The sequence below is a fragment of the Physcomitrium patens genome, chromosome 15, assembly GCF_059467195.1.
Source record: "Physcomitrium patens ecotype Gransden chromosome 15, ASM5946719v1, whole genome shotgun sequence".
Taxonomy (NCBI): Eukaryota; Viridiplantae; Streptophyta; class Bryopsida; order Funariales; family Funariaceae; genus Physcomitrium; species Physcomitrium patens.
Genome location: NC_143424.1, coordinates 1,546,055 through 1,552,054, shown reverse-complemented (window position 1 = coordinate 1,552,054; position 6,000 = coordinate 1,546,055). Strand labels below are relative to the sequence as shown.

At 35.6% G+C, this 6,000-nt stretch overlaps 1 long non-coding RNA gene across 1 annotated transcript; it reads left to right on the top strand.

Annotated features, from left to right (window-relative positions):
* Positions 1-3,809: 3,809 nt before the first annotated feature.
* Positions 3,810-4,702, top strand: LOC112292778 (uncharacterized). The gene is made up of 2 exons (XR_002972836.3): positions 3,810-4,132; positions 4,430-4,702. It is a non-coding gene; the product is annotated as an uncharacterized LOC112292778 (long non-coding RNA).
* The last annotated feature ends 1,298 nt before the right edge of the window (positions 4,703-6,000 follow it).

Genomic DNA, 6,000 nt, shown 5'->3' with positions numbered 1-6,000 from the left:
TTCAATCTAAGAATGCCCAGAAAATTAGATCCTAAAACATGTTCAAGAAATATTATTCTTCAAACATTCATGTCTGTTGGCTTTTATTCCAGAATATTGTACTTCTTTTAACTATAAAGTTGCAGGGAGCATTTACAAATTGTATATTGTAGTTGATAAAAACATTTCAAACATATTACGTAAGGGCCAAGGTGGTCAATATTCACAAAACTATGTGTCCATATTTAGCATTTCCAACAATCTCACACACATGTATACATACACATAAACATGCTTACATTCAAGGTTTAATAATATTATCTTATTGCATCTAATTATTTCAACCATGCCACACAAACCAAATACAAAAGCCATGTCACATGTATGATCCATATAGACCTTCGTATTTATTTCATTTTTTGTATCACTAAAGTTTAATTATTTTTCTTCATAAAAAGCAACACACCACCACTCAACAAGTTGTCTATTTCCAATAATTCCATTACATGATCATTGATCTACTATGAGATTTAATGTCTAAAACATCCCTAAAAACAAAAAAAAGAGGATAAATCATTCATATATATATATACAATATATTATTTGTATTGTACAATTTGTAAATGTGTATATTGAAACATATTGTATATATATATATATATATACAATTGAGAGTACATAGTACATCAAGAGATTTGTGTGAGGGGTTTGTTCATAAACAGAGGCTGCCCAGGTACCATTAGATACCACAACATCTACGTAACAAGGACCATGGTCACTAATAAAAAAGGACACAATCCCCCATAGCTACCACCCACATGTCAAAGGGTTTTGTAGGAATCAATCATATGGAAAATGGCTCTATTGGCCCTACCCTAGAAATATTCAACCTTCCATCATGTTTCCTAATGCACCTATCCCCCCCCCTAAAGTAGAGAAAAAGTGCCTTCCTATTCTAGAACCCACATGAATGGTGGCTATTTGTTTGTTGGTTATAAAAATAAAATAAAACCACCAAAATTCCATTGTGTCCATGTGTGTGAAAAGAAGCAAGTGGATGCATGAGAAGGGAGCAGGGGGAAGGAACCTGAAAGAGAGAATTAAAAAAAAAAAAAAAAAAAAAAAACACATTTTAAATCCATATTCAAGAGCATCTTAAAGCAGCTCCTGAATTGGCAGTGAAGATGAAGTGTGTATCATCCACTTGAATGATATCGGTGGAAATGGACGAATGATGAATTGGATGAAAGAGCATGGCTTCCTTGCCATCATGGCAATGCTCTTCTAATAGAAGGGGAAAAAATTAAAATTAAAATTAAAAAAATTACCCACACTTCATCCTCTGCAACTCAAGCAAAAGTTGACATCCATGGGTGCATTTAAAACTCATTTCATGTTGGATTCTCATCCAGTGCATGTGTGAGGTGGATTAGTACTTAATCAAGGCTTGATTAGTGGTGTTTAGGAATGGCCATACGATTTATTTATTTCTATATATATATATATATATATATATATGTTCTATGTTAAAGTTTTAATTACCCACATACACAATGACCTACAATTTGAAGGTACAAGTGAAGAAAGGATGCTCTCTGACTAAAACTACCAAGTTTTAATTATCCAGTTTTTTAATTTCCTGTTTTTAAAATCCTTCAGATCCTTGATGATGGGTGGAAAGCGTCAGCTTCTACTGGGAACCCTAAAAGCCTCTACAGAGGAAAAGGCAAAAAAAGGGTTCTTTTTACAGCTTTTGTGTAGCCACATTGGAAAAAGGTGGATGCTGGGTCACGTTCTGTCAAACAATCAGAGGGTACCAAACCATCATTTGAGTTGAGCATGGCTCATGTACTGTGACAACCACTGATGGATTGACAATGACTTAGGGGAGGAAAAAAAACTAAATAAAAAACCAAATCAAACTGAAAAAATTACAACCACTGCTCTTGCAATTTTGTAGTAGTCGTTTATATTTTATCATCAGTATGGATATTGATATCTCTCTATGTATGTTCACATACTCACAGACACATGTGTGACACTTGTTTCTACAATATATTTGTATATACACATATCTATTGTGTGCTGGGCTGTCTGATTGTGTGCCACTCACTACCTTTCCCTCTAATATATATATATATATATATATATATATTTTAATTTTATATGAAAAGATTGTTGTGGAAGCAACTACAGAATGGATGACACACTGTATACATGAAAATATTAGAGTGTTTCTGTGCAGGAGTTCTGCCTAATCTAACATACCTTGTTTAAACTTAGGACTCAAATATCATTGTGAGGGATGGATAGATTAGATGTGATTATTGATTCTACTTCTTGTATATGTGTGTATATATATTATCTATTTTTGAAATTATATAAATATATATATATATATATATATACACAGAGATACTTACATTTAATTTTTCACACATGGTACATGAACAGTGCTGGATATCCCAATTCAACCTACCACAAATCCTTTCAAATCTTTGCAGCAACCCACCATCCCAAAGAGGGTACCACAATTGTTCCTTTCCAACATTGTGGGTTTTTTAATAAATGGAGAAGATTAATGAATCAATTTTCTGCACCTAACAATTTTTTTTTAAAAAACATCTTTCCTCTGTTCTCTTTTTTCTTGACAACATAAGGAAGAAGAAGCAAAAGAAGAAACTAAGTGTACACCCTGGCATCCAAGTCATGGCATTGGACTGTAATGAACTCTCATTCCATTGTGTTTATCAAAACCATGAACTCACTCACTCAAGTTCTCTTGATCCCATTTTTCAGTTTCTGAACATCCAAGCCTTAGGTGTGGTGTACACTCACACTCACACTCACTAAGTACAGGTATGGTAGGCAGGGATAGCAATACTGGCAGGGGCAGGCAAGCAGGTGGGCAGGGTAGTGCCCATACAAAACAGTTAACCAGATGGGGAAAAAAAAAAAAAAAAAAAAAAAGGAAAAAAAAGGGAGGGTAAAAAAAAGGTTTAAAAAAGGTTAAAAAAGTCGCACCCTCCAGCTATTGTGTGATGAAAAATAAAAGTAATAAAAAGGAAATAATAATAATAATAAAAATACAGGGAAGAAGCTAATGAAATGAGGTTGTGGTCCTTTTCTGGGGTGTGCATTTGAGCTGTGGGGGGTGGTGGCATCACAAGTCAGCCTGCAATGAAACAGAAAGGGGCAAGAAAAAGGGCACTACTACTCCAATAATGGACTCCAATGAAGAGGACACCAGAACTCAACACCCATCCACCCATCCACTATTTCACCCACCCAACATCCACTCAGCCATCCATCCACTCAGCCATCCATCCACTCAGCCATCCATCCACTCAGCCATCCATCCACTCAGCCATCCATCCACTCAGCCATCCATCCACTCAGCCATCCATCCACTCAGCCATCCATCCACTCAGCCATCCATCCACTCAGCCATCCATCCACTCAGCCATCCATCCACTCAGCCATCCATCCACTCAGCCATCCATCCACTCAGCCATCCATCCACTCAGCCATCCATCCACTCAGCCATCCATCCACTCAGCCATCCATCCACTCAGCCATCCATCCACTCAGCCATCCATCCACTCAGCCATCCATCCACTCAGCCATCCATCCACTCAGCCATCCATCCACTCAGCCATCCATCCACTCAGCCATCCATCCACTCAGCCATCCATCCACTCAGCCATCTATCCATCCACCTACTCATCCATCCATCCACCTACTCATCCATCCATCCATCCACCTACTCATCCATCCATCTGTGTGTGTGTGTGTTTGATTTTGAATGGACATGGTGCAGTGGCGACATAACATGAGGGAGGGAGTGAGGGAGTGATCCACCCCAGCAATGAGTGAGTGGTAGAAGGAAGGGTGTGGAGTCTCCATCTCCAGACCCCCCCTTCTTGTCTCTTGAGGTACCATGAAGAGTCACACACACACACACACAGAGACACACATAGAGACACACTCTCTCACTCACTCTCACACTCTCTCAGACCATTGAGAGTGTGGGTTGTTGTTGTCTTCCTCTGCTTCCCTTCCCTCCTTCTCCTTCCTCTGTCCCTTCTTTTTCCTTTCTGAAGGGGACATGCTTTTGTTTTTTGCAGTTCCACTGCCATGGGGCGGTGTACAGGTGGCACTAGTAACTATTCCTTCATCACTGCCATTAAGCAGTGGATGATTATCTATCTTTTTATACATCTATGTTTGGTAGCTTCCCTGGAATGTTGTATGAATTGTTGAAGAGGCGAATTTGTAATTAAATGCAGAATATATATATATATATATATGTATATATCAAAGCTATTAATTTTTAAATTTTCCTTCTCCTGATTATTATTCTTTTTTGTTTGAACATGGTGGTGGTTTTTATTACACATTGTTTACTGCTTCATGTGGATGGTTGACATTGTTGGTAATTGGTTGGCAGGTAGTGGTTGCAGTTAGTATATGAAGCATAGGTGTCATAACTTACAAGGTAATTGTGTGGATTGGCAAAACTTGTGTTCTAATGGTATGTGAATCTTGTTAAATAGGGTGGTTATTAGTGTGTATGTCATGAATTTGCAAAACTTGAAGTCATTTAAACTCAAAGATTGAGGCTCCAACATTCTGATTAAGTTTTTGTAAATTTGATGCTTAAATGTAATTAACTCATATGTGTGTGCACAATTAACATCTAATTCAATAATGCACTTTTTTACATGGTTTGACAAACTTGTATGAGTAAAAATACTTGCACAAAAAATGTATTATATATATATATATATATATATAGTATAATGGACCATAGTACTTGTATTGAAAAACTAAAATAATCAAACAATTTTCGAATATAATGTACAATATGGCATCAAAAAACTAATATTATGTATATATAATATGAAGTTACAAACAAAACCAATGAATACCTTCATTGAAATTATGTAACATGATAAAATAGTTACTTCAACATAGAGAAAAAATTAATTTTAATAATTGACTTGATTTTGTGGGAAAATGAACAGTTTTAAATGTCCCCACACAATCTCCACATAAAACTCCAATTGTAGACGTTCAAGGAAACAAACATACGAATTAAAAATTAAAAACTTACTCCATTGACGGTTGTATTTGTTTATCATGATTCATAGATTTAATTTACTAAATAGTTTTGTGATTCATTCATCTATCAAGTGTGTGTGTTTACATGTATATAAAAAAATAAAAAAATATATATACACACACATCTACACACAAATATGCAGTCCTCACACAAACCTGCCCTAACCCAGACTTGTATGAAAGTTTTGGCCTACTGAACCTTCATAACCTAATCTAGGGTAACTGTTTATCTTGTACTTGTGTAAACTTTATAGTTTTAGGAAATTGTCAGACTTCTCTGAGTTTTCAGACATTGAAGCTTAGCTCTAATTTTAATGGAGACAGTTTGAAACTTTGGTTCTAAACCTATATTGTGTAATTATAACATTAGAAAATGTATAATAAATCAATTCTATGCAAAAGGAATCTTTCATTACCATTTTGGATTGAGAATGAACTTGAAGCAATGTATACATTCAATAAATGGCTTATCGCAGTTGGATAGACACTTAAGCCATTAAAATAAGTAAATTATAGTCATTGTTTCAAGTTCTTTATTATACCCAACTGATTTTGCATCAAACTCCAATCAATAATTTAACATAAAAGCTAGATTTGCATAACATCCATTTCAAAGAATTGCCTTGTAAACGGAAGCACAAATTCTTCAGCTGTTGGAATAATGAACATGAATACTGCATTCAATGAGAAAGTGAACATCCATGGCATGCAACATGACCACAATGGGATATTCTCACACAAGTCTCTCAACTCGTTAATCTCAGATGGGATGTTCAAACCTAGACAATCTTTGACAAAGGGTGGAATCACAAACAACAAAGATAATCACACAACGAGTCAAGTAATAATGCCTACAATAAGGTTATTGACCAAACATAGTTAAGCTGAAAAAAAAAA